Here is a 7,536-nt window from a genome sequence, read left to right on the forward strand (position 1 = left end):
CTTCGGGGTTTCCATGTGCCCTGAGGCAGAGACCAGTGGGCATCTCATGACCAAAGCAAAACATCCTCACCCCCAGCTCATCCCAAGATCAAATAGGATCAAATAGGACAAAGCTGGTGGAGAGACACATTCTTTCAATCTTCATTTATTTCCCTGCAGGTTTTCTCAGATGCCTCTGTCCCAAGGCATTCGGGCTGTTGGTGTTGCAGCACGAGCACAGTTAACCCTCCCCTGGGACAACCATGGGATTGAGATCCAGCTTGAAGGCCAACAAACACTCAGACCAATCGATGCCATCAAGACTCTTCCCCCAGCACAGAAAAGAAGCATTTCCCCCTCCTTTAGACCTCCTCACGACTTGCTCAGAGGCTGAGGTACGGATTATTTGGGTTCTCCAATCATCCTGCTCTTGCAGGGGTGCCAGAGGTACCCATTTGTTACTGTGATGGGAGCCACACGAGCACCATTGATGGGTTGGTGATAATGTGAAGGTCTCTGTTACATTAGCTGTCAGTTTGCTAATGAATATTAAGAGACAGTTGTCATATGAGCATCTCTACACTTTGGAGCTGGTGGCAAACTTCACACCTTCAGCTCTCCTAATAAGACAGTATTTCATCCCGCTCAAATGCTTATTATAGCTAGTCTGATAGGTACTGTAAGATCTCATTATTTATCTATATGCTTTATTTTGGATAGATAATAGAAAAAATTGCCTAGAAGGGCAGCAATTTATTCCTACCATTTAGGAATAAAACTGTGACTTTAACTTATTCCAGACTGTGGATTTCTGAATGAAGGTTTCTAGTGGAAGTATAGATCTCTTTGTGTCTTGCTTTCGATCATAAAAGATATTGCTTTTTTTTTGTGGCCTGCTACAGACCTCAGTTCACAACCCATGGGAGACTGGAGGCCATGAGGACAGGAGAGGGAACTGGGCATGGTGTCTCTGTAGGACCCCTAATGCCTGAGTAAACCCACAGGGTTTCACAAAGCACTCTCCCATGGTGGCATCAGAGAGGGTCAGCAAAAACAGCTGTTCCTGCAGACATTTGGTGTCAGTCTGAAGAGAAGCCATTTTTTCTGTCTCCTCTCTTCCTTCTATTTAACACAGATCCACATGCCAGGCACCTTCTCCCTCCCTGATATGCATCCATTTACTGGTCCTGCTTTGGGCACTGCAGTTCAGCCTCTGCTTTACCCACTCCTCACTGGCACATCCCCATGGATCTCCAGATGGGGCTCAGCTGCTGACCTTCCCCACATGCACTTGCCTCTTCCTCAGGCCCTTTCTGCCCGTCTGTGATGGAAAGGGAGCTGCAATTCCCTGTGCTGCCCCATCCTCCAGCAAAGCCCTGGTAATCCTGCACCCAGGGGCCATTTAGTCCTGTCTGCATGGTTTGTGGCTCTGCCACTGAAGGGTCCTAATTTGGTGTCATGTCAAGAGAGGACCAGAAGGCAGGGCAGGGCTCCCAAGGGCTCCTGATTTTACAACCATGCAAAGGGTGAGCTTGGGAAAGGGTATTAGTTAAAACCAAGCACCCACCAGCTGTGTTGTTACTCTACATCTGTTTTCCTCCTTCTGATGCCCTGGCTTAAGGTTTTAATTTTATTGTGTTCATTGAAGATCATTACTAAACTGAAGATATTTTGGCATAAAGACTTTGAGCTCCTCTGACTTTCTGAGCCTGTAATAGGGCAAGTAACCCTGTGCTTGGATCAGGAGGGCATAAGGAGGCAGACACATATGCCTCCCTCACATGCTGGTTATAGTGGATGTAGCCATAGGATAAGTGTAATATAACTACACTGCCCTGTGATAAACCACGCCCAACTCAGCTCCGTTCTTCCCACTAATCCACCTCCAGTGGGACTTTTCCTAATGCCACAGACCCCGCTTGCTTCTAAGAGTAGTCTTTTTGAAAGCAACACCAAAGCAGCAACCCCCCTCCACCTGTCTGGGGGTTGTGCTTTCCCCCAGAAACAAGCACTTGCCACCCTGGTTCATTCCTCTGCCCACAGCCCAGCACACACTACTCACCCTCGTGCCCCTCTACTGAGCCCTGCCACTCTGGGGAGTCCAGCTCCCACGTGCATCACGACTCAGAGCTGCAGATTTACACCCCCAGCCTTTTTGCAGGAGTTCTCTGGATTTACAAGAGGGCAGGATGTGACCTGCAGAATTCAACAATGGTTGTTAACCTCAACTGTAATCAAATTAGGCTGGAGCACAAGCTGACTGTTGTATCGGGAGCTCAGTTGCAACCTGCCTAGAAAATAACATTCATTCCTTTTCTTGCATTAACATATTTTTTTCCAATTATTCGGGATATGTTCTGGCTGTGTCTGTGCTGGGGAAGGATCAGCAGGACAATAGGAATTTCTGACCCAGATGGGCTCCATCCTTTTCTATTACCTAGCTGGAGCCAGAGGAGCTTTTAACTGGGAACAAATGTTTTTAGGCCCTCTCCATGCTGCCACTCTTCAAATATATTTGAAAATGTTATCCCCAATGCCTGATGTGCTTGTAACGTGTTTTAACTTCAATGTGACTAAATGCTGGGTTCTTGCAGGTCTGCAGCATGGCTTCTCATTTGCCTGGCTGAAAATCAAATCTATATGTGTATTTGCATACCAGAGCTGGGCTACAATCCCACCAGCCAGCCAGTTCATTCCCTGTGTAGACAGGTTCAGGTTCTTAGTGTATCTCTTTCCAGACAAGAAAGGCCTTGTGATTGAGATGCTGAAAATAACAAATGTGCCTTCCTGCCTTGAGTAACGTGGGCCATGGCTGGGCACAGCCTGGCTTTTAAAGGGTTAAGGAGGCTGTGTCCTTGGTGACATGCAATTTATGATCTTGTGAATCCTTTTTTAATTATTTTGCTGTGACAGAGGTGGAAATATCCAACTTCAAACGACTGGCTTTATTGATATGCTGCTATTTGTGCCTCTGTGGAGGAACAATCCCATAAAAGCAATAAATTAGAAAAACCCCTTTTCTCATCAGAGAGAGAGATACTTTCTGGCTGGGAGCAAGAGACCTGGTGCAAAGGCATTTCAGCTCCACGAAGGGGCTCCCTGTGATCTGTGGTGAAAAGCCCTTTCTTACTAACCAGGCACATTTATGGTGCACCCAAGTGCATATTACCCTCCAAGTCGGGCCAGGCTCATTGCAGAGGGCTGGAGTTTGGAAACAGAGGAAGAATTTTTGTCTGCATTCATGGATGTTGGCTGAACATCTGTAAAATGTTTATGGCTTTGTGGCTGTTCGCATTGGTTAGTTATTTACCATATTTGCACTGAGAGGATGATCAGAAAGCACATTTTAGGACAGAAAAAGGGATTTCAAAGTACAATTAACTGATGCTGTTGGAGATGAACTGATTAAGGCCAAAATGGCTGTGTTTATTTGCAGACACGAATGACCGGTTTTCGCCACAGAGAATGTAACAAAGTCCATCTCATGAATCCAGATGAGAGCAAATGTGACATTGTATTCTTTTTTTTTTTTTTAGTGTAAATAGTTGCCCGTAACAGAGATGTACAGGCCTGGCCACAGGAGTACCCAGGCGCAGCCACACAAACACCAGCAGTTATGAAATGATTTGTGCTTCCAGCTGCATTTGGCAGGTGCCAGAGCTGAGCTGGGCTCTGCCAGCATGTGTGGAGTGAGCACTGCCCACGGTCTGACCAGTCAATGGCACGTGAGCAAGCCCGTTCCCCTCTCTTTAGACAGGCACAGTCAGATGTGAAGCAAAAAGTACCTGGAGACTGACCCTGCAGGCCCAGGAACACCCACCAACCCAACCCCTGCTAGGACAAAAGCCCCTCAGCCTTGCATGGAGACTGCAATGGGGTCTCAGTCCTGCGGCTGTTCCATTAATGACCCACCCACATGACTGAGCATCTTGGCTGCTTCTTTTTGCCACCTGGTCTAAAATGCTCTGAGGTGCTCAAGGGACTGGGGTCTAGCACAGCTGTATATCATGGGGGCAGGTTGTAAGGTCCAGTTCTGGTCCATCCTGGGGGCTTTTGTGCCAGTTCAGGAGTGGATGGGGCAGCATTAGCAAGGAAGTGATGATGGCTGGAGTCGGTGTCCAACACAAAGCTATCAGTGTGCTCGCTGTATGCTCATGGTGAAAAGCCATGTAAATTATCCTAAATCTTTAATGGATATAGTCCTGAGGAGGGTGAACAGCTCTGGAAGGTGAAGGCTTCTTGGATTCAGCACAGGCTTTGGCTTTGAAGGAGAGGGAGACTTCACCAGGGCTGAGCTCCACTCATTTCTAACAAAAGTCAAGCATCAGCCCCAGGTCTTGTCTTTACCAAAGAGGAGACAGTAATGTACCCTCAGCTGTAATCTCTAATTTATTTTTGTTAAGAGGATGTATGAAATATCTGCTGTTCTTGTGCCAGTGGAAAATTTTATCATATTCTAGAAGCCCACTTGTTTCAGAAACTGGCCCTTGGCAATAACTTTTTCTGGCACCCAACCTGGCCTGGGTCTGAATTGATGACCTCAAGGTAAAATTGCTCTAAATGCCATCATTATGCCCTGGAAGCACTCAAAAAGCAGAAGGCATGGCCTGATTCTCTTTTGCATAAATCTGGATGCCTCCACTGAAGTCCCAGGCACTTCACACACTCTAGAAGTGGAACAAGAGAAAGATGATTTAGTCTCTGAGTTTTTACCTGACGTTGATCTAATCCTGAGATGCTGCAGTAAATGGGATATTGTTTTTTACTTACACAGATGCTGGATCAAGCCTACAGCAATTAACATTCAACACCTGTGCTTCAATCAAGCTACTTTTCTGTAGTAACATCATTTATGTTGAAACTTCTTCTCCTTCAGTCACTGATCTTTAGGCTTATCTACCTTAGCCTGGTGTAAATACAGGGTAACCCTGGTATTATTGGAGTTATTCCTGATCATCACTGATCACTGGTTTAAATGAAATCTGAATGTGACCCACAGATGACATGTTTTCAGGGCCCTGTAAAGATCAGAGCTACAACAAAAGTTCCCCAGTATTGATCACCTCATCCCTGCCGATGAGAACAAACAAAGCAACGTGGCTGAGGTACTATTGTGTTTTCATTCCTTGACATGGTGAAATTTATTGTGCAGCAGGGTCTTCTACATTTTCTGTTTATAGGCATTGTTTCCATGGGTATGGAACCACCTACCCCTGTGCTGGCCCATCCTCAGGGTTTCTCCTCCAAATCCATAAAACTTCCAGGCTTGACACATGCTGCACTGAGAGAGATTGATTGGAGCCAGTCTGAGGGGTGGAGAACATTTCCCATCCAGAGAGAGAGGGACCAGGCAGGAAAACAATCCTGGTCTTTGGAAACCCTATCTGTTGACAGACGGAGTTGGTCATCCATGTGGATAGCCCATCTTCTAGATAAGGGGATTTTCCCACGACACCCAGAAAACCCCCTTCATGATCTGCAGCTCAACTTTATCCCAGGTTCCCACCCCATCAGAACCAGTGCTTTCAGGTTGCACTGGACACCCAACAGTGGGGTATCTGCCAGCCCAGGCTGGATTTTCAGAGCCTGTTTCCAACAGCACCTTGCCATGCCCATGGGAATGATGAAGCACTACTGGTGATGAAGAGCATGGGACCAAACCTGCTGCACTGCTGCAGAGCAAACTGGACCCTTGTCCAAAATGATCTTTTGCTGCTGCTTGGTCACATCTTGAAGGTCACTGGTGAGGCCAAACAAGGAGAAACCAATGTCTGACACCTCACTGAGCCTCCCGGGCATCTTCACACCTCCAACCTCGCCACCCCTCAGGAAATCATCCCACTAGAGGGCACTGGGAGTCGATTTTCCATCCCCTTCTCCTAGTTTCCGCTCTTTATTTGAGTTTCTCCTTGCTTAGTGTTCTCCCCACCTCTCCCTCCTCTTTGCTGGCCAGCTCAGACTGTTTAAATTGGAAATTATTTGTATTACTGTCTGTAAATAATAGATGAGGGAGTGAAGTGGAGTTGGTGTCCCTTCCATAAACTCCTCCTCACTTTAATTAGTGCGAAACAGCCTGGTGAGAATGCGAGCTGCCTTGATGCTGGTAATTAAAATTGAAACCACTGAAAAGCTGCTCTATTTTTTATCGGAGCTGCTGTTCGGAGCCGGGAGCCTGCGGACGGCTCTGCAGTAAAGAGTGATAATGAAGGTGTGAATTCCCGGAGGGAGGAGGGGCAGCTGTAGTGATGGCTGAACTTACACCAGATGAAAATGCAGGAGCAATTAGAGGTGGCTGTGTACAAGCTGGGCATCGGAGATTAGTTGGCACCTTGGGAACATGGCAGGGAGGGACAGGGAAGGGGGAGGGATTTTTTTTTTCCATTTTGAAAAAATTTAATAACAAAAAAAAAAAAAAGGGGCGAGGGAAATGGTTGGTAAACTTAAAATAAAGGCAAACATGTGCAGTGTCCCTGACTGGCTCTGCTGGCCTGCCTGAGAGAGACATGGCAGGGATGGTGGAAGATAGGGCTGCAGCACAGAGGAAGTGGGCAGGGAGACAATGGGGTACCTTGCGTTGGGAAACAACAGCACTGGCCACGCTGGGCTTTCCAGCAGCTCCATACCTGCCCTTGCAGCAAAGGCTGTCCCCAGGTTGTTTGTTGCTGTCCCCAGGTGTGCTAATCCTCTGTGTGTCCTCTGCGTGCCCATGGAACTGATCCAAAGCTAAGTGGCGACCACTGAAGACGACTTCTCATCTTCTATTAGGCTTTGGATTAGACTCTGTCTCTGAAAAATAGTAACTGTTAACTTGGGTATCCAAGAGTGATGGTGGCAGTGACGGGACATGGAAGAGCACAAGCTGAGACCTTTGTTGATGTTGATGTTGCTAGCCTAAGAGGAGTTTGGGAAGAGTAGCTGTAAGTAACCAGATGTTAATTGCTTCCTGCCCTGGCAGGTTTATCCTGGTGTGGGCTCCACCAAACAGTTAACAGTCTCTACTTGGCAGCAGCAAATATGTCAGATAAATATAATGTACTTGGTCAGAGCTGCGAGCCTGCAAAATCTTCTTCTGGCTACAGCCACTTGGCAAGGAAAACACTCTCTGAAAAAAAAAAACATGTGAGATGGAGGTGCTTTGGGGGAAGAGGAGCTCCTCCGTTCTCAGAGAGCCGATGGGAGCCTCTACCCAAAGGGCACCTCATTCCACCCTGACTCATTAGCTGCCTAGACACTGGGGAACACCTGAAGGCATCAAATTGTCTTAATTTAGGTTGAAGAGAAGTTCTGTAAAAAGGAAGTTAAAGAAGCTGCAAATAAGCTGCGCTGAATCTGTTGTGGTTTCAGAGGGTTGGTTGGTGGGTGCTTCTTGGATCATGAACTGCTTATGGAGGATGCAGCTCCACGGCAGCTTGTAATGCCATTCCCACTGTGAATTTGGGTTTTGAAGCAGGAAAAGCTCTGACATTCTGTAAGAAGTTCCAATATTGGAATGAAAAGGTGAAATTTAAAAACTGACTATGAAAGGACCAAACTTAGTATATCCTGTAATATCATGAT

The 7,536-nt window shown here is 46.8% G+C and overlaps 1 long non-coding RNA gene across 1 annotated transcript; it reads right to left on the minus strand.

Moving 5' to 3' along the window:
• Positions 1 to 4,501: 4,501 nt before the first annotated feature.
• On the minus strand, positions 4,502 to 6,763 carry LOC108496542. Its single transcript, XR_001874504.1, has 3 exons — positions 6,603 to 6,763; positions 5,191 to 5,363; positions 4,502 to 4,646 (listed from the first exon to the last, which is right to left on the minus strand). It is a non-coding gene; the product is annotated as an uncharacterized LOC108496542 (long non-coding RNA).
• Positions 6,764 to 7,536: the final 773 nt, after the last annotated feature.

This window comes from Lepidothrix coronata, unplaced genomic scaffold (genome assembly GCF_001604755.1).
Source record: "Lepidothrix coronata isolate B3197 unplaced genomic scaffold, Lepidothrix_coronata-1.0 Scaffold41, whole genome shotgun sequence".
NCBI classification, from domain to species: Eukaryota; Metazoa; Chordata; class Aves; order Passeriformes; family Pipridae; genus Lepidothrix; species Lepidothrix coronata.